The sequence below is a fragment of the Numenius arquata genome, chromosome 13, assembly GCF_964106895.1.
Source record: "Numenius arquata chromosome 13, bNumArq3.hap1.1, whole genome shotgun sequence".
Taxonomy (NCBI): Eukaryota; Metazoa; Chordata; class Aves; order Charadriiformes; family Scolopacidae; genus Numenius; species Numenius arquata.
Window position 1 is genome coordinate 17,359,481 of NC_133588.1, and position 22,154 is coordinate 17,381,634.

Here is a 22,154-nt window from a genome sequence, read left to right on the forward strand (position 1 = left end):
ATGTACAAAGTCATCAATATGTATGTAAGGCTCTGTGCGTATGAACAGATGGATGCATGTTCTATCCAGAGGTGGTATAAATTCAAAGCTTCCTATTTGGGGGTTGTGTTTTCTTTTTAGCAAAAAAGATTGAACTACGTATAATAAAATACTGGTACAGTAACAAAAGTTCAGTAATTAATACCAAAAAAATCTATTCAGAAGCATACAATGATTTACATTCAAACCCTGAATATTTAAAAATTAATAGAAAATATTAGCATGTTAATAATTGAAATCACAGGAATGTATAATGAGATTGCACTTACTACAGTATATTAACCATTATCTGCAGCTTGATAGGAAAATGTTTAACCTCAGAATAAATAGGATGTGCATTCTCTAAGCCCCTAAGGCTTTGTGACTATTAAGCCAATGTGATCCTTGAAAACACGTACATGTGTACATCTTGGGGAATCAGAAGTACAACATGTACTCTCACAGCATTTTTCTTTGTTTGTCTGAGAATAGACCTTTTATCCATAAATCTGGGAGGGAAAAATGAAAGCACTGAAGAATGACTTCACTACAAAAGAATGCAGTAAAATTAGCACTACATGAATGTCATTTTTCTGAATTTTTCACTGTTTCACATACTGTTTCCTTTATCTTTCAAGAAATTTCGGTGTATCAGCTCAGCAACCTGGCAGGAGAAACAACATAGTGATTTTTTTTGGTCAAATGGTTTATGACTTCACACCTATACGGAGACTTTTAACCTCCATCCATATTTATATTTGTCCTCTATTTCTTCAATTCAAATGTCCTTTCAGAGAAGATTGGTTTCATGCAGAGAAAAGATAAAAATCAGAACCCTTACCTCACATGCAATAAATTCATCATATTTATTCATCCCCAATACTGGTGAGTTAGAAAAAAAATATCTCAGGTTCCAGTACCAAACGTTTCATTCATATTCTTTCTAGAGCTAAAACTATAAAAGGGAGGTGGGGGCAGAAGGGGATGCATTCCTTCTTCCAGTCTGTATGTTATTCAGAGCTACAAACATTGAAATACTCACATTAGAAAGGTTACTAAATTGCTGTGGCCCAGAATCATGAGAAGAGGGCTGACAGCATGATTATAAAGGACCTGTTGCGACTGTGCAGCAGAGAACTGGTGCTACTATTGTTTAACCAGGGAATGTAGCATAAAATAGAGTAACCCACATTCTTGGGTATAGATGCTGCCCAGTCATCAACACGATGGGTTTGGAGCCTCTGTTTGTTGCTGCAGCCTGCAGTGAGGGGAGGTGGAGAGCAGCAAAGGCTTTTGAACAATTGGTGAAGATGCATAAATGACTGTGAAATGCAAGTCAAAAGAAATTGGCATTCAGGAAGGCCAGGCAGCACAGACAGTCCATTATCCCCTTAACCACACAACTGACTCAGACACAACTGCTCGATCAATCTGGAGGCAGATGCTATAGCCAGAAAACTATTTTAACAGCTTGGCATCTGGGTGCTGTGATTGCTCAAAGAAAGAGAACTGGTGGGATCCGATGAGGTGAACTGCAGCCTGCTGTGGACTTCAGGTTATAATTAAATATGCTTTCTTCCTAGCAAAAAGCAGGTAAAGGAACAAATGTGATTAGAAAATGTGACTTACGTTTTTGAATTCAAAATAAGCTGTATGGCATCGAAAGCTAATAGCGTAGTGAGTTTTGCCCACTAACCCCTAGTAGAAGTTTTAATAGAAAGGCTGCACTAATAATAGTTACAAAGGCGTTTAGCACTAAGCCCTGATTCAGCCAAGAATTTCTCAACCATGTGAGCTCAAAGAGGTCCTACAGCTAAAGGCAGCATCCCTGTGCCTCGCTCAATCAGAGACTGGAACCGTACCTCACATTAAGAATATTAAGTAATAATAATGTCATGTTATCTGGCTTATTTTAATAATTTGTTCTCATCTTTCCCATACATAGCAATGTCTGCACGTGTTTTTCAAGTTCTGAGCAAACTACATATGGGAAAATACAGGGCAAAATTGTATAAAGTGGGTTCAGTATGGATTTATTCTAGTTGAAGGTCTGACCCTGTTATGAAAGATTTACATGGACGTCAAGTATAATCATTTTCAATGATATGGAATTATACAGCCTATGTAAAATACTTGCTTATTGCTTTGTTGCAGTTTCTGTGAGAAAATAATAGATTTTTCTTCAAATATCAATGTGGAACAATAGACAGGGGCAAAAATATACCTGTTCACGCTGTTATACGTTAAAATTAAACGCTGCATAAAACGCCAGTGTCTTTTGTCAGTGCTGGGAACAGAATACTTCTGCCCTTCCTCCCATCTCAGCAGCGCTGTGTGTTCGGTGACATGTAAGGTCACTGTTGGATGCAGCTCAGGATCGTGGCTTCTGAAGGGACCGAGGATTCTTGATGTTGTAGAGAACCCGTTTCCTCCTATATGTGAATCCCTCTTAATTTCTGATAAACATTGCTAAAATTAACATACTCTTCTAAATTATGTTGACTGCTGTACTTCTCTGTTGTGCCAAACTCATTTTTTCTGCTTTTAGATGAAAGCAGACTGGATTTTGCTGTCATTAGACATCAATGGCATTACTTAAAACTTAAGAGACTTTTCTTTTATCTTGTTACACCTAATGTGCTTCAGCATGTATGTGACCAGAGGAAAAACCCAGCTGAAGGAGTCTAAAGAACCTGGCACTGTAAGAAAAAGAGTAACTGATGTTCTTCAGTGCCTGCACTTCAGTACAAGCGTAAGGCCGTTAAATCATAAGCCGGCTGACCTGGGCCGTTTCGTTTACTGAAGGTGCATATTCTCTCTTCCCTTTTCCTCAGTCAGTTGACTAAAGCTACGTACGAGTTGTAAGTCCTTTTTCTGTTACTAACCTCTGGACTTCCTCTTTTCAGTCTTTTTCATTTGTTGAGGTGTTTTTTTCCTGAAAGTCAGAGATCACAAGGGTCACGCTCTCCTCATTTGCATCCTCGCTGTCTGAGGATATATGCTTCCTAGAATCCCTATTCCATCTGAAAAAAAAAAAAAGAAAAAAAGAGGAATCATTAGCTTAAAAGGTTTTAAAATAAACCCTTAGAGTAAAAGGGTAGAATTAAACCAGTTAGAGGTCAAGATGTAAGGGAAAAAATACTAATGTAGAGGAAATGTGCAATATCCCCTGCACCTACCTGAAGGATCAAACAGTCATGAGACGGCTGGAACGCCTCGAAGGATGCGGGGAACAGGGAGAGAGCTGGGAATACATAGGGGAGCTGCACGTGGAAACAAGATCTGAAGGCAGGTACTAAAAGTTCACTATACTTAGCTATATGCTGAGCAAAGCAAGGGCTGGAGGCAACTGGATGTGTGTGACTGTAGTTAATCTGATGCCATCAGATCAGAGAGAGATCTGAAGTATTTGCAAATGGCACAGCACAAACACAAGGACATTAGTTTCCTGAAAAGCTAGACATTCAAGGAATTAGAACTTGAAGACAATTGACTGGAATTGGCTATTATGCAGGAAAACTATTGTGGAGAAGTAAATGATATTTAAAGGGCAGGTGGTAAAGAAATATCACTAAAGTGAAATCTGAATTCCAGTAATACACCTGAAATTAGTGTGACTATTATTAATCAGAAAAATAAGAAAGAACAGGTATATGAACAACTGGAAAGATAGATCGGTGGCTATGCCATTTTTTGTAAGTTAAATCATGTAGAAAAAGTTATTAGGTAGAATAGCATCAGCCAGCCACACTGCGTCATACATCCACGGCAAGAGTAAGAGAGTTGTATAAAACATTTCACGCAGGTGGACAATGAGATGGGAAAAAAGGTCAAGGAAAATTAGTCATGATTCTATAATACAAAGGGCTAAGTTTTATTGTAAGAGCTGGTCTTGAAATTGAAAACTAGATGACATCGCCACCCGGACTTTGAAGCAAAGATGGATGTTCACATTTTGAGGACAGGGACTGTCACTGCAAACACACATGGGCATGCCAATGATGGTTTTTTTCTTTCACTCAATATGGAAGGCTAAATAAATTAAATGCCAACTCAGATCTAATTCTGAATTTTGAAAGAAAAACAACTATGTGGGATGTAATGATCCAAGTGGTGGTGGTCAACACTGGGGTCTTAATGCTGCTGCATTTATTTACTGGTAAGTTAATACCAGAAAAGGGGTTGGTGTGCACCAATCAATCTATAGACACTTGTATGTTCAAAAACACAAAAATGGCCTACCCATATAATTGCACTGTTTTAATTAAAAACAGCATATAAACATGTACTTCTGTGCAAATCCCTATAAAAACTGCTTAGCTTATATCAGATTATTGCAAGGCTTTGCTGAGTTGGTATAAATGGATCTAGGAGCATTTACAGAGAGATTATAGTGATTCAGTTAACGCAGCCAAGGCAATGTATGCTTAAATAGTTGTATGTGTACTTATCAATGTATGTGTGAGTATATCAATGTTTGACCTTACTACATGAGACAATTCATAGTGTTAGTTTTGATTTTACTATTAAATACTCCCTGTCATATTTTTTCAGAGTGAGTTTAGAAATTTTTTGTTTGATAAAATAAGCCAAAAAAGAGATAAAGATTTTTATCAAAGATTCATTGTGGTCTTCTATTAGCTATCAAATCATTTTGATCTTCAACCATTTCATCACATTTCTAAATTAGAAAAAGACACATTAAAATATTCCTTAGCATTTTCTTTTGTTTGTTGGTTGGTTTTTTTGTTGTTGATTTTGTTGGGGTTTTGTTTGGTTGGTTTTTTTTCCTCCAAGCAGAGCTTAACTCCAGGATTTCAAGGCAAAGATAACTCACATTTCAGTGAATTGCTATTCCAAACTTTTCAGGTAGGAACACGACCACCTTTCAGTCTTGTGACTCAGAATCTTTGATTTTATTCCAACCTCACTGTTTCAATTATATTGACTTATGGACATAATGTCTTTAATGATCCAAGTGTCTTGATTCTCTACCCCTTTTCATCTGGGAAATATGACTGCTAATTATAAGAAGTCATGGTTTAGGCGCACACCTGGATGAATGAAGACCTGAATTATGGTAAATTCCAAACCTCAGTGCACCAAAAATTAACTTTTCTTCAAGTGCCTACATCAAAATTCTAGAAACTGAAGCATCCATGAGAAGTAGTTACTTTTGAAATGGCAGCCTCCCTCTTGTGTCTGAAAAGCTGTGAGTATTTCCACTGATAATCACAGACATTAGCCAACCAGCACATATGCCAGCAATAACAGTTCAGTATTAATGAAGTGTCTTTTTTTCTGCTGGTAATGAAATTCATTCTTGGCATTAGAACTCTGCCTTACATTGTGAAAGTAAATAGAAGATGAACAGAAATGGCATTTATTCATTAAAATTGCAAAATAGCAATTAAATCTTCTCCTCCTATCTTTCTGAATAATCTGTTCCAAAGTATCTAAATAACAGGTACTGGGAAACAGTTGTGGGTAAGGCTGATAGATGATAACAACTCCGTTTTGTCTCAGCCTCTGAGGTTTTGAAACTTATTTACATGTTCATTTTCAAGACAACAAACCCTTTCAAACAGGTCCATACTCAAGAATAACCTGGAGAAGGCAGGGAAGTCACACCACAGGCAGGTGAAGCCTCTGCATCTTCGCAGCCAAATGGGACCTCCCCCGGCATCCCACGCAAGCTTAAATGGTCCTTCCGTCAGAGAAGAAGGGGCTCAGTCAGTACTAAGATGACAGGTACTGAACTAGTGATCCACCTACCGGACTATGGATCTCTGTTCCAAACCCAGACTATTTCTCAATAGGAATTTTAAGGAAACCGGTAAGTTTCCAGGACACATTCCAACGAGGCGGAAGCCAGCGTGTGCTCTGAGCAGCCGGGGGCTGATAAAGTCACATAGTTGGCTACCAATCCTCATCCACCTAATGTCTAATGTTACGGTAACACTCAGCTAGAAGTGCTTGTCAATGGGAGTTCAGTGTCATCATCCTCTTAACACAATACATAACAGAAGCGCAAAAAACTAAAGGCATTTTTGAGATGACTTGGCTCCTACAGAGCTCTGCCAGGACACAGACTTGTTGGAGTGAATGTTTCATTAACAACATCTGTTCATTTTGACATGCTGTTTCCTACGCTTCCTTCCACTTTTCTCATAGTGACATGGGTCTGGCACAACCACTTTGGTCTGCACTTTAAACCTTCCCTGTACTGAGGAATGTCTTTTTTTATTCCCTAATAGACGCTTCAATGGTAAAAGGGGCATCCACGACAACAATAAATTGGTTCCCATAAGTAACTGCTGGTGTCCTGCAGAGAGTCTGTCTGAGCTGAATGAACTCAAAAGCCCAAGGTGATATTCCTCTATTCTTTTTCCCCACCATCATTTGCTATCGTTCCATATGTTCCATCCTCTTCAGAAAAGGTACGTGTCGTCCTAAAATAATTAAGGATTTATCTCCTTTCTGGGAAAGACAGACACACCTGAAGAAGATGAGGAGCTCACACTGTGGCAAGGATTATTTATCTCATTACCTGTTTATCAGTCATACAACAGGTTAAAGAAAAGGCATGAATGACAGATCACAGGTGAGGAGTTAAGTGGGACACCGACAGAATTAAATATATTGCCTATTAATACAGAGCCAGCTTCCAGTGCAGTTGCGTGGGAACAACATTATAAAACCCCAACCAAACAGCAGAATTGAATGATATTACCTGGTGCCCAGTAAATCATTATAAGCTACACTAGTCATAACATCCTGAAGTCTTTCTGCCATGTGATGTTTGATTGAGATTGGTTTAATAGTTTATTTCTGAAACACTAATTTAATTAAAATATCCTAGGAGCTCTACTGCAGTAATGCAGTGTGGATTTATATCTACATTCTGATTCTGCCTGGGGTCTCAGTGAAATTGCATCAGACTTACCATGTGTGTGGCAATCTAAATCCACAAATTTAAATGCTGGGTAAGAAATGCTGAAGCTACTTACCTCACCAATTTTTCATCACATCAATCAAAATATTGCATGATAGCATCAGCCTTTTGAAATGGGAGATCTGAAAACTTCAATTTTGTTTTTCAAACAAGAAAATTGTTAAGAGCCACTGCTTCTCAGATAATGCTTTGATTTTGATTGATTTTGATTTCTTCCTTTTGTTTCTCTCTTTTTCTAGTTAAATACATTCTACTGAGAAATTCCCAATCAGGGATAGGCCAATGTCTGCTGCCTCTAATGTCCATTTTCGCAGTGCTGATGCATACAGAAAAGCACTGCAGATATGTATTGAAGGTTGTGAATTCAGGGAATTAACAGTTTCAATGAAGAGCGCTGCAACATCAGAGAAAGCCATTATAATGCTTAAATGGGAGCTGGGGCAGTGTTTTTCTAAAGGCACAGATGGACGCTGTACAGGGAATTCAGAAGACGTGCCTATGAGCAGCTACCTGAAACCCCTGACTTTGTCATATTTCTTAGTGGGTGTTAAACGATGGTAGGCAAGGAAGAGCTCTCTTTGCCTTTCTTGGCACCCAAAAAGTCTCATCAGCAGCACTCATCCATATTAGTGGCCGATACAAAACCTACTGAATTACCCAGAGGCTTTGGATCAGGCCCTGGTATTAAAAGTGCTTTATATTTTTGAAATCACCAGTTAATAAATAAGGGGCCAGCAGATGCTACAAGAAAACAAAGCAGTATAGTTCCTGGGATTTATTGACCAATAAAACTTGTTGTTATTGTGAACTGCAAATGGTTTCCTCTGTGCAGCTCTTTACATCACTTTTTAACAGCTCCTATAGAGAAGAAATCCTTTTTCATTACATTATTAGTGTACCTGGGCCCAGATAAATGGACAGAGAAATGCGGTACAATCAGGGAACATTTAAAACAATAAGCCCCAGAGAGCAAAAGAAAGAGCGCATGAGGAAGTGCAAACAAACAAAAGACAGTCAACAGTCTGATCAGAATAGAAAATTTGGCACTTGTTACAGAAACAAACCTCAAAAGCTTTTTCAGCCTTATATTTGGCTGCTAGTGAATAAGATAAACAGGCTGGTGGGAGGTGAGCCGAGGGAATACAATGTGAATCAAAGCAGGCGCTGTTACTGCTTTGCAAGGCGATGCTTAGGCTTCACGTAGAGTAGTATATCTAGCATTTGTCGTTCTTTCTTAGATAAGATATAATTTCTCTTGAAGGAACGTAGAGCTGAGTTTAAATGATGCCAAACTTCAAAGATTTAAAATGTGAAGTAGGATTGAGAGAAGTTATGCATAGCCGGCCTGATAAAAATAAAGATGATAAATTTCTGTTCAGATTGCAAGAGATTCAGGAATTAGAATTATGCCTCTCAGTCATTTTTCCTACTTTGCTTTTCTCATTCCTCTTATTATCACATTAAATAATGTCACTCTGGGCAAATGGCACAGTGGCAAAAGTTCTGGAAAGGTGATCTTGTGTAGTAAAATTGTATACAAAACAGGCATCACATTCACAGGCACTTCTGATGTGTAAAATATTCTTACCCAAAATTGGGATTAAAAAGCAAATTTACGTTCCCAGAAATCTGAAAAAAGCCAGATGAGGAAAACTGAAACATTGTTTCAACTATTTCAAGAATGTATTGGCCTGTTTTGTCTTAGATATTTCACGTATATGTTAGTTATATTTCAAAACAAATTGCATTTTGTTTTCATTAGAAAAAGTTGACACATCAGCAGCTTGAAACCATTTTTTTCAGTATTTTTCCTGAAGCAAGAAGTTCACAAACACTGTTTTTTCCTGAGCGTTAACATTTTCCAAGGGAGAAAAAAATTCTCAAAAGGTCTATTTCAGAGCCATCCTATGCAGCCTGACACAGCTTGATCCAGAGGCCACTGAAGTTAATGAAATGACTTTTGTTGTTTTCAGTAGGCTTTGGGTCAAGCCATTTAATGACCAGAAAAGGACTGAAAGTCCTAATGTAGGACCCCCCACTGAAAACTGACTACTAGCGAAAAAGGAGTAGAGATGCTCCATCACTCAGAGCATCACTGAACTGTTAGCACAGTGAAAAAGCAGGTTTGCAAAATTCAAGCATGGATGATAGGAGTTCAGCAATTGCTTCTGAGCTACATGTTCCAATCTAACAAAACCCATATAAGAAGAGAATCAGTGCAATTCGCCGATGCGCAGGGGCAGAGGTTCACAGCCTCCAGGCAGAGCGTTACTGTGCTGCTGAATGGTACCCAAGCAGAAAAAGGTGGGGGGGGGGGGGAAGGGGGGGGGAGGCGAGGGAGATGGGGGAGAGCAGGCCTAAAGCATGAGAAGATGAGGATGTGAATGAGAAGACCTAGAAATCTTGACTAATTAAGCACTTAGCCTCTCTTGAGTGCCACTTGTAAATTATGGCATGGAAATGTTTTGAGCTAGTAACTTATTAACCCATTCTTGCTGTGACCACCCCTTCCAAAAGAAATTCCTTCTGTACAGACTGTCACTACCTGCCATCTAGGCACCAATAACAGCATTTTGCCTTGGCAAAAAGCACAAAGTAATTTACAAAGTGGGGAAAGAAAACTATTCTCCTTCCCTTTCAGAAACAGCAGTGAAAGCCGCCCCTCTGAAGTCTGCAGAACCCCATGAAACAAGGGGCCTCTGCCCCTGGTGGGTCTGCCCTCCTGTCCAGTTCATTTTCCCAAGGAGACAATTGTCTCCCCATACCTTAAAACATGGGGAACGCTCAAATTAAATAGCAGCTAAACATCTGGTTTCATGTCCCTGCCTGTCCTGAGAGAAAAATGGCACTAAGCTCAGCAAACACCCAACTCTGAGTCAATCAGCCTAGAACTGGCTGGGTGAAAATTCACTGGTAAAAATTCAGTATCTGGTGAAAACTGTTCAGTTTCTGATTTTGTCACAAGTCTGACACTTATGCCAGACCTGTCAGTGAAGCTTAGATCCATTTTCAACTTTGCATGGAAACCAAATAAAATCGGGAAAAATTATTGCGGTGATTTTTGGAGCTTTGTGATTTGTAATTCCATGTATTAGATTGTCAGCTTGTAGAAAACTGTACAGCTTCACTGAGCCTGGTGAACTGATACTAATTTAAACCAGGTGAAAACCAGGCCGGGAATGCAGAAGCCTACATGAGCAAAAACAAAAGGGTTTTACAATCCAGAGTTTGCGAAACAAACAGCGACCTCCTGCCCCGCACAAAGAACTTTGGATTTGAATTATCACATGCAAAGTAAATACAGTTGGCTGCGCAGCAACTGAAGCCTGTAATTTTAGCTTGCCAAACTCGGAAGGCTTAAAGACCTGTGAAAGGAATCACTCCTACTAATTCTTAGAGTAAGTCCAACGCATATTGAGAATAAAACTAGCACTGGGAGAAGGGCGAGCAAAAATTGGCTGTGGCTCATTCATTACTTGTATTCATACAATTATTAAAGCATAAAAAAGGGAAAAAAACACTCAGCCATCAGCAGACCAATGGGGAATTGTTATCATCTGACTAGAGGCCAATACCTCAAGAATAGCAGGATTTAGGGAATAATGAGGGCTTTTTAAAATTGAAAATTGCATGTCTGGTAAGCAGACGGTTTTCAAGACAATGAATAAAGGCAGCTGGAGGATGTTACAAGACGGTACAATCTTTGCTACAGCGCACAGATTGAACAAAGGGAAAAATAAGAACGGGAAAGCCGATCGCCACATCAGCGTATGTGAGGGGCAGCTCCGTGGGGCCGGTGCCTACACCCAGGGTCAGGAAAAGGCACAACCACGTTACATCCTTTTTGCTCCCTGCATCTTCCAAACCCAACTGATTTCAGAACGCTTTACTGCCAATTGTGTTTGATGTGCCATTTTCTGAAGAGAGAGAAAAGGATCTTCCCAGTCACAGAAAACAAGAGCCCGGCTGTGTCACCCTCCATGGGAAACTAATGCCCGCTCGCTGCCCTCCTGCCTCCGTCACTGTCCCTCTGGCTGCCACTGCTCCACGCTGTCCCCAACACAAACCTCACTCCTCACGGCACAGCATGACTTCACCTGAGGATTTCAGAACGTGTGATGGAAATGGACTTTGCTGACTTTTAAGCTTCCACATTAACAAAATTCAGGCACAAAACTGGTTTGTGTTAGACCCACAGTCCCAGACTGCGCAAGATGATTGTCACGCATGGGCCCGCATGGGAAAATGCTTGTATTATAAAAATCAAAGCCCCAGGTGGCAGATTCTCAAAGGTCTGTGCAATGAGTGAAATGCATAAAAAATACATGTAAAAGGGACTATGTATATCGGAGTGATATGCCAAATATATAGGCCTTTTGAAAACCTGGTTTCTGTGTCAAAATTCAATCTCTTTTAATCTACCTTAAAAAAATGGCTGGATTCCTAAAATTAGACTTAGAAGCCTGTGATTTCTGGCTGGAGAGGCAGCGGTATTCTACCAGCAATTGAGTCAATTCTCGTTAAGAGTCATGACTGTTTGCATAAACAGAAATGACAGTTTATAGGTAAAGCCTACCCAGTGTGGAGTCCATTCATTTTAAATGTTATGCTCAAAAGGCCACAGCAGCGTAATAATGTGAAGGCAGGCATGAAGCCTCCAATAAAACTGCACCCACTGGGTCAGTGCCGTCGCATAGCGTGCTCTGGATATTTACAGAATGATTATACACTGGGTGGTCAATCAAAGCGCAGTCTGTCTGTCATAAATATTAGACCTAAAGGCCACAGGTATGGATTTTACAGAACTGTTTCTTGTCTCCACTCTCGTAAGATATAATACCTATGTACCTTTCTAAAGAATTTGCTCTCATTCGTTCAAGCCTTTCTTAAAGAGACTCTTCTGCAGACTGCATCTCGGATGTTAGTTTATTAAGGAGCCTCCCCTGACGCTCATACCTCCCGGCAGAACGGTTCTCTTATTTTTTTTTTATCTCTCCTGTGGTCATGCAGACAATGAACTAGGAAGTCTGTTGCTTACATTTTTCCACTTACATGGTCTTATCAGTTGATGGCAGATGGTTTGGGGGAATCTTAGGGAGAAAAGAGCCCCTGCTAATGTCACTGCCATATCTTGAACTTTAGTCTTTCCCACTGCATGTTATTTGTTAGCAAAACATGGACACCAGAGCAACAGAGCAGCCTGTCTGAACAGTGAAAGCAGCTTTTCTCACCAAGAGACAAATAACTCTGTTGTGTGTATCAGATGGAAAAAAAAGCCCCAAAACAACCACCCAGCAAGCCAGATACACTCCATTAGAGTAGTTCTGCAAATGTCAGGTGTTAAATGCTTTGCGGTACACAAAATGCAATAATAGAATTTCAATATAAAATAATGGTTTTACAGAAAGAGGTCAAAAAACCAAAAAGGAAGAAGGGCAGAAAAGTTGTGGGATAAGGAAACAAAGGGAGCAGAGCATTCAGAGGATATCCATAGAGCAGGCAACATTCCTAGGGGTAAAACAACACTAAGAGGCATAACCGTAACTATAACACAGCACGCCCGCAAAGGTGGCCAGTACAGAGTGGCAAGCATCAGCCTGTGCTGGCCCATCTGCTGGCATTCCAGTTCACCTCTAGGTAGAGGATTATGGTCGTGCAGCTTTGCAGTTTATGGACAAGTCTAGCTTTTTTCTTTGTGGGTAGCTGTGGTTTTTTTCATGGTTGGTTGGGCTTTTGACACACAGCAACATCTTAAGCAAAACACATTCATGCCAAGGAACTGCCTCAAACAATGTATTTCATCTATGCTACAAAAACTTTTGAACTTAATTACAATATTTTTTGCGTTCCCCTGTAATTTAAATTCCATCTTAATGGTTTAAGAATGATGCTGGAGTCTTTGCAAACCTAGGGGTTTTGCATAATTCTTGAGCATATTTAGACCACATCTCTAAAGCAAGCAAAGTCATACTTAAATATGTAGGAGTACAACTGAATCACACTGGTCTCCCAGCAGAGAACTTGAAAGAGATACAAGCACCGTTACCATTAAGCTGCAGAACTCCGCTATGTATTCAACCCAATTTTACAAACTCAGACTGCTCCTCTCAGAATTACTTTAGCCCAGACAAAATCAACACTATTCACAATAAAACTCATGCTTTCCCATGTGCAGAGGCCACGCTACTTTTGGCATTACTCTACTTTATGTAGGACTTTGAATTCTTTCCTGTGGGTCTCAGGAGAATTTGTACTGACTGGACTTAAATGAACTGCATTAGCCTCTGTCCTAAGCAGAAGGCATTTTTGTAGGAAAATAGTAAGTTTTAGTTTGTGAATTCTTTTGGCCCAGACACTGCCAAAAACCCATCGTTTTTGTTTCAGGCAGGACTGGATTTAGCGAGGTTTGGACTCACTGAACAGTCTGCCCAAAAAACACATCCAGGCAACCCAAACCATGTTCTCAGTATCACTGAGGGCCACAGGGATTCTCTGCAGTGTTGTGGCAGGACACCAGCGCCTATTTGAGGACTGCAGCTGAGTTCTGCCTGTGACATTCGGGAAGCAAATTACAGTCTGTGTGGTTCTGTATTGGAACAAAAGACTATTTTCATATAGAATTAGCCAATTGTCAAATGGTAGCTAGAGGCTCAGAGGAGATTTTTACATGACCAGGAGGAGATTATTATTGCAGTTGATTTTTTCATGAAATTGTGAAACATGCATCATCAATATTTAATGTGAATAAAAACATAGCTGTTTTATACTAAAATTCACATATACAAATTAGCACTGAAGGAGACTCTTCTGCCTCCTGAAGGATTTTAAAAACGCAATATCAGAGTACTAGTCACTTCTGCTAAGGGTTTTAAAATTGGAAGTACATATTTATTGCAGAATATTAATAATCTGTTTATACATAGTAAAACTTTCAAAGACCTGTCAGATAGTTCTCTCCAGAAAAGAAGGCATTTTCCATCCATAAATAAAGATGGACAAGGTATTGCCAGAAACTGGGTGTGCACTGCTACAATTTAAGATTAGGAATATTACTGTTAAAAATGGGACAAATCTTGCATTCCTTACCAAGGAAAAAAAATCTCACAGAAGTGAATGCAGTTACTAGGTTTTCAGTATTAGCAGGATACAGGAGGTGCTGGAAACAGCATGGGAGACGGTGTAATCTTACAGTACTCACTGATGTTCAGCTGGACAGGCCACTCTAGCAGTCTTTCAGGCAGGTGTCAAAGCCAGAGATGATACGAGATTAATTCAGAGTGTTTGGGATATTCTAGATTCAGAAAATTCACTGTCAGTCAAAACCACAAGGGGTCAATTATTTCATTCCACAGCAGGAAAGAAAGAATGACATTCTGAAGTTGTCTCTTCTGTGACAGGATCAGTGTATGCTCTGCTCTTCCTTCTCCTACTTTTCCATTAGTCCAGGAGATTGGGAGGAAGATAAAAAAAGGCTGAAGCAAAAATTATTTTAATTTTTCTGGCACAGCCAAGACAACAGGGTACAGAGCCTTACTTCAACTGCCAAAGACAGTGTGTAGGATGCTACCACTGTTATTAGATCTTTTGCCTCGGCAGCAAGGAAAGGTCAAATAAAGCACTTATGCAAAAACTGCTTTCTCCTTTTTTCATGACACATACTGTATTCAGCTACCCCCAAATTAAAAGAATAGTCCAAAAATTAAAAGAATAGTCCACCTTGTCCTACTGATATTCAGCAGCTATTGATACATCTGTGAAGGAGAAATCTTACCACAAAATGCTACTCTCTTTCCTGGCTGACACTGATGATCAAACTTGGAGCTCAGAAAATGTTTTTGTCAATGTGTTTATGAACACATAGATAGGCAGAGCATCCCTCTAATGCTTTACAATGCATTCACTTAATGGAAATTTTAGCTTTTATTAGCTAACCTTTAATGGAGTTATTCTTACAGCCTATACACAGGAGCAAGGAAAGAATCAGATCCTAAACATCAAGCTAATACACTTAAAAACAGGGCTCAGTCTTGGCTGGAGACAAGGCTCATACCTGAAGTTCTGCCAGTTAGTATTTGCCATAGTTTGATGATGATGATGATGATGAATTACAGGCTGAGGAAGGTCACTATTCCCCTCTACTTGGCACTAGTGAGACCACATTTGGAGTGCGACGCCCAGTGCTGGGCTCCCTAGTAAAAGAAAGACACAGACATAGTGCAGCGTGTCTAGCGAAGGTCCGTACAGATGATGAAGGGCTTGGAGCATCTGACGTACAAGGAGAGACTGGGAGGGCTGGGATTGCATAGCCTGGAGAAGAGACAGTTCAGGGGGATCTTATTAACGTCTATCAATTTCTGATGGGAGGGAGTAAGGAAGATGGAACCAAACTCTTCCCAGCAGTGGCCAATGACAAGACAAGGACAATGGGCACAAGCTGAAACACAGGAAATGCCATTTCAACATACGAAAAAACCTCCCTGTAAGGACGGTCCAACACTGGAACAGGTTGCCCAGGGAAGCCGTAGTGTCTTGGTGCTCCTCAGAACCCAATTGGACATGGCCTGAGCTACCTGCTTTCAGCAGAGTTGGGCAAATGATCTCTAGAGCTCCCTTCCAAACCTCAACTATTCTGTGATTTTGTGATTATGAGGAAAACAGACTCATTGTCAGAAAACCCAAGATATTAATTCTACTCAACATACTCATGTTTGGGTTTTTTGCATCATCTCAAATAAGAATAAAACCAAAGTTATTAAATGCTTCATTATGATCAAAAAATGTTTCAGACTAACAAAATGTGCTGCATTGTTCTCTTACAGAACACGATATATTGATCTTACTAAATATTTCAATACATTCTCACTGAAAACTTTGCTGAAAGTAGCATGTCCCATGCAACATTTTTATTTATTATCTTCCTACATAAATCTTCCAGTTGGAAATTGTCCAGCTTGTCCATAAAGCCCGGGTCAGGCCACGCACTTTCAAACCCTGGACTCATGGCATGTCACTGCTATTACTGAATATTTGTGCCTTTAAATGCCTTCTAACTAATGACACTTACACTAATATACAAAACAAATACAATATACACAAAAGGCCCAATCTGAAGCATAAGAAGATTGCTCTGCATTGCTATACAGCAATGCATTAATACTTTAAAACACCTCCACAGTTTGCAAGTAGTTTTATTTGTTTTCTCTTTTTGCCATTGCTTTGGGTTTTTTGTGGGTTTTTCTGTTTCTTTTGTTATAAATCTTGGAGATACTCACATACTTCTTCTTTCAAAAAAGAAACAATAAAAGAGAGGAGAAATTGCTAGCTGAAGCAAAATGAAATGGGTAGCAGAGCACGTAGCACAGGTCTCCCAGGTAAGTGTGCTTTCTTAACTAAATCTTTTTTCTCTGCAGCTTCCAGTACCCAGGGAAAGAACCCTGGGCCAGTTCTGCAACAGCATTTCTGAGCATTGTCTGACTGCAGCATTATGACGGAAAGGTTTGTTGCAAGCTGCCAAATTAGGGACCATGATAATTACCTGAACCAAAGACTCTGAAGAATAGCTTCTGGGTAATGGAATTTGATAATACATGCTGTTCCTTTCATGCCGTGTGATTCAGTATTATCCTAGAACTGTTGGAACAGTGGTAACAACTCCATGACGCCTTCCTTCCATGTGCAGCTCAGCCATGTCGCCATGCAGAGCAATGCCCGTTCACTGCATATTTTCCTTTCCTTCTCTGTTATAGAATTTCTTGCTTCCAATAGCCTGCAGTAAAGCTTGGGTTTATTTGTCTTTCTCAATTATCATAGACCACTGCATGCAATAATCCTTTTATACTTTATTTTAATTAGGTTGTAAAATGTGACCAGTTCCTTTTTTGAAACGTATATTTATCCAATTAAGAAATATATAACTACTAGTATTTATCATTAATTATTATTTCACAGATACAAGGCAGGCTTTTGCATTTTATTACATGCCACCAATAAGTCAAGAAAATGCAGAGCCAAGTTAATTTCCCTGCAATTCCTAAAGCTGCACCTAGCCTAAAATTTGACTCGCTTACACTAGGGACCCACAATCAAATAAATGTATGTTAAATGATACCAGGTGAGTGCGTGACAAATTCTTCAGCACATGTTTAGACTGTCAGACTGTTACAGGAATACATCATCAAATGCATCACAGATGATGTTATTGTGACACTGGTGACCATGTCCAGCAGCGCTCATGTCCCGCTTTAACCTGTATCTAACATGAGATCTCCCAAATCTAAGATCATAGTTAGACTATAGCTAGATATACACGTTTTCCGTTGAACAATGTCAGTTACGAGTATTTCTGTAGTAGCAAGAGCCCTGGGGTAGACACAGTCACACTGAGAAAAAACATAACTTATTTCATTCAGGGAAGTGGCATAAGCAATTCTGACAACAGCACTCTTTTGCTGTTATAAGTTGCACCCAGACCAGGAGGATTTTCAAGTAGAGTAGCCTATCTTTTTGGTGAATGTCTGAATGACTGGGATTCAGTGAATTCCATCTGCTGGTTTAATCATCAATTTTCCCAGTAAAGACCAGGTACTGACAGGGGACATGATAGGAACACTGATTTATTGCTCTCCTCTACATCTCCACCAATATGTATAGCAGCAAACTTCTGCTCTAAGGACTAGCTAAAAGGACGGAATAAAGCCAGTGTTACTAAGTTAAGGCCTTGTTTACACAGAAAAGTTCCATTTCTTTAATTATATCGTAAACTGTATTGATGAAAATGTTCCTTTGCTGCTACAATAGTCTCTCAAATATTTAACATGCTCAGCTGGTCTGAGGCACCTTCACAGTGGTATAACTAAAAACATACTAAATGAAAAATTATACAATTACATCATATAAGTGGACCACACTAAATTAAGGTCTTGCAGTGAAAGTTTACCAGTTAAAACAAACAGCGAAAAGAACTTCTCCTGCTGAAGGTAGTGCAAATAGACAAAAATTAATTTTTTATATCCAAGAGGGAGAGGCAGGTAGAAGACCAGGTACTGCAACACATAGAAACTAACCTAGTTTTTACTTTCTACACAACACGCAAAGCCTTCTCTTGTTTGGAAGACAGACAAACTTACAAAAGCACTGGAAGATTTGCATCTTGGTCCTCGGAAAGCAAAGAAACCACCCAGCCATATGCTTTGGAGGCTCAGATCCTAGGCAGTGACAGTCAGGGCTGTCTTAAACTCAGCTTCTCAACAGAGATAGACAAGAAGAGAAGAGGAGGATTGTCAGGGTAAACTGTGGCTGCTGTAGATTGCTAGAAGATGTAGTAAAAGATGGAATATGGAACATAACTCCATGCTCTCACTGTAATTTAGCACAACAGGCTACACAGCTCACTTGAGAACTCAAGTGCCAGATGATAATACATTTGTAACACAGTCATTCAAAATCTTTTTTCTCTTTTCGAATCATTAATTATAAGTGCTTCATTTTAAGAACAGAGTTTATCAACCTCTTCAGAAAGAACAGTCAAAACCACAGGGCAAACAGACTGTCATGAGATTGTGTGTGCCAGTCTGGACACAGTCCTCTCAAAGACACATGATTTCCCTCCAAGACTCAGTATTTGGGATGCGTGAATTCAGAGGAATCAGAAATGGGACCAAACACTGACCCCTCCTCCCTAATTATGACATTTGCTATATCATAAATCAAAATGAATAGAAACAATGTTTGATATCATGGCTATTTACCACAAACGTTAATCACAGACAAGAGGGGCTCTGAAGAGAAGGAATTCAGTTGATGAAACTGTTCTGATTTATACTGGGTAAGAGTCTGCACTTATCAGATATTTGCTCTTACAGTGGTATTAACAATGCTCTTGCAAAATATAGCAATACACGAGTAAGACTGTATTTGATAATGTGCTCCTAGAGAATATAACATGATAAAATTCTTGGACAGCTTCTTTGCTGGCAGAACCCCATTGGAGTCCCGCCATTTACACCAACTGAGGATATGGCTGATGACCAAATTTTTACCCTAGGCAACGAGAATTGTGTTTTGCAATGTGTCAACTACACTTCACATGCAAGCAAACTCCATAATCATTAATGAATGGCAGTTAATTCTTCCTGTACGCACTGGCAGAAATGATTAGTGGCTAAACTAATGAATGGAGCTCTATACCAGTGTTCAGACAAGTGTGGTGGGATGTCATCTTGTTAGCTGACTTCAGTGAACTTCTCACTTCAATGGCAGTTTAGCGATGCTCGTAACAACTCCTTGAGTCACCACAGGACCCCTTTGCACTAGTGAACAATATTAATAGACTATTCAGTATTATGATACTTTCAAATAAATTAATGGATACTCCGTTTTTATTATTTACCCAGTGCTAATAACATCGCCATGACTTGGCATTCAATCTAATGTCTAACAACAGGGATTCAATAAAAGAATTGTATCCAATTTGGATGCTGAAGTTGACCGGTTAAATCAATGTAGTTCTAAGAAAATATGCCCCGATGCCAATGCAATAAACATACTAGAAAATATTGGGAAGGGAAATGAATCTTAAAAGGATACTGAACTAGCAGACACGAATGGCAGGATTTGGTTAGAGATGGGAAATAGAGCAAATATTTGAAAAATGCTCCAACTAAAAAAAAAATAATACTATATTGTCTTAAAACTTTGGGAAATGTGGTCTTGCAGCTAATGATGCTAAATGCAGAAAAGAAGGGTAAAAAGGAAATATTCCCAGTGCTGGCTTATAAAAACTAACTTCAGTACTTTTAATTTACATCTAAAAGGCGTTTTCCAGCCACTTCCCACATAAGCCAGAGTTTCTCCTTGCCTGCAACTAAGACCAAGTTTTAGCCTCTTCACAAAAATTCTAATTCTCTACTTTAGATTTATTTCGTACTAAAAGAAACCAAACACCCACACAACTCCTTCTGAGGGCGTATTTGGGAAAAATAACTATTGCCGTTACTACACCTCCATACACCTTCCCCCCTCCAATGAATCTTGAAAACAAAATACATGTCTCAGGAAACCAAAGGGGATTGATCCCTTCCTCTTCCCTCTCTGAACAGTAGGGAAGTTACTCCTAAGAGACATCGTCAGGTGTTAGGTGCTGTGTTGGAGGTTCAGACTCCTACCTTGACTCCTACAATAGGAAATAAGCAGAATTTAGGCACCTATGTTAAAAAAGAATCAGCAGGATTAGCAACAGCCACCTGAACCTAGAGGGTATCTAAACCACAGCAGACAGCTCTCTGGCCTAAAACCATTGAGCTGAAACATGTGCAGATCAAAATGTCCTGATATAGGAAAGAGAGTGCCTACTCAGCCTGAGCAAGTCTGTGAATCAGACATTCATTTCTGACTGTGTTTTTGGAAACCTCAATTAATTAAGTGTAGCATATGTACACTTAACATGCAGAGACTGTGCTTCCTGAAGAAGGGAGCCACCAAGCAGCCAGAACTGAAAAACACAAGAACTCATTAAAGCATTACTATACTGTTTATTGGCCAAGGAACGGAAAAACATTGGTATTCTGATTTTCAGACTGTTTTATTCATTGTAATTGATTCAAATACTCCATACTACTGACTAACTTAATATCCTTTGACTTTCCAGCTGCACAGTGGCCCAGTTTCAAAAAGAGTATTTTACATTCTGGTATTCAGTTCAGTGTCTCCTAGGTATCTGTTACTTCCTTTATTCTTTCACTCCCTCCTTCCCCCATCTCCCTATCCAACCTTTCCCCAATGCTCTTAAGTGCACAACTAAGTCTCAGGACACGTAGCTCAGAGGTAGATCTTCAAAGAGCAGGAGCAAGGTTTAGAAAGAGCGCACAAGAGAAGCAGGATGAGAGTAACACCCCTCTCCTCAGCTGTTTCAGCTAATTTTCACAGCTTTCCCTTGTCTCAGTGGGCAGCATGTCTGAAACACGTTCCCAGCCATCAAACCTTTATCTCCTGATACAGAATTTAATCACCTGAATTTATCTACAAATTCTACTCCTGAATTATAGGTGACCTATCCTGTGTATCACAGTGAAGTCTCTTTTTTTCTCAGACCACTGATGCCTAAAACATAAGCCTTATGGTGCAGAAGTTCTGGGGTCTATCTTTCACCAGATTCACGCAATGCTCAGGGGTTTTGGCACGTAGCTGGTAATGTTCCTGACACCAAATAAATAAATAAATAAATAAAAGTAGCAATAAAGGCCTCTAAAGATGTGGACCTTGAACTAGTCAATGGTGAATGGAGCCTATCAAAACCCATTAAGTTAATTAATGTGAGTCTTGGGTGCCACGTTCCACCACATGTAGCACTACCCACCTCACCAGCTATCAGACACATGCAAAAGAAATGGTGAAAGACAGTAAAGGGCTTGGATATATCTCAAAGTAAACTGTAAGCATATATACTCTGTGGAGATAACTTATTTTCTCTTTCTCCATTATTTTAAAAAGGAGAATACAGATGTTTAGACTTGGCTCTCTTCTGTACCTGAGGTAAAAACTTACCAGTGGCTTTCTACCTTTCATTGAATTTTCAATATTATTTTTTAGCTATTATAGCTGTAGCTAGTGACAAAATTTCTATGAATGATGGTGCAGACTGAGATGCTGGCTCATCTCTGATGAGACGAGTGATGCCAAACTTACTCTATAAGCAAAATATTTGCAACATTTTCTATTCTCAAGTTTATCCCACAACCACTGCTGTGTTATTTCACCATTTGCACTGAATTTAATTCTATTCCACTTTGAGCTAAGACTTTTCTTTAAGTTTTAATGCCCCATCAGTACTTATTATCAATCAAATAAGAATCGTCAAAAAGAGTAGGCACAACAATAAGAATTACACAGAGGAAAGGATGCTAAAACCTCTCAATCACGAGTATTCCTATATAGAGTCATCCAAGAACTGAGGGCTATGGCTCTACTTGTCAAATAAGCAACAGCTCAGGTCTGTTTGTACTTAGATGAGAAATCTCTGATATCTCTGATAACAGAGTCTGAGGTTCTGTAAAGCACAGTGTTGCTGCTACACGAAATAGTGCTCTTCCTTTTCCTTCAGATCTAAATCAGTGTTACATGGGGCTTACCACAGGTATCAGAAGCAAAGTGGTTTAGTGAAGTGATCCTTTGGCTGAGAACCAAA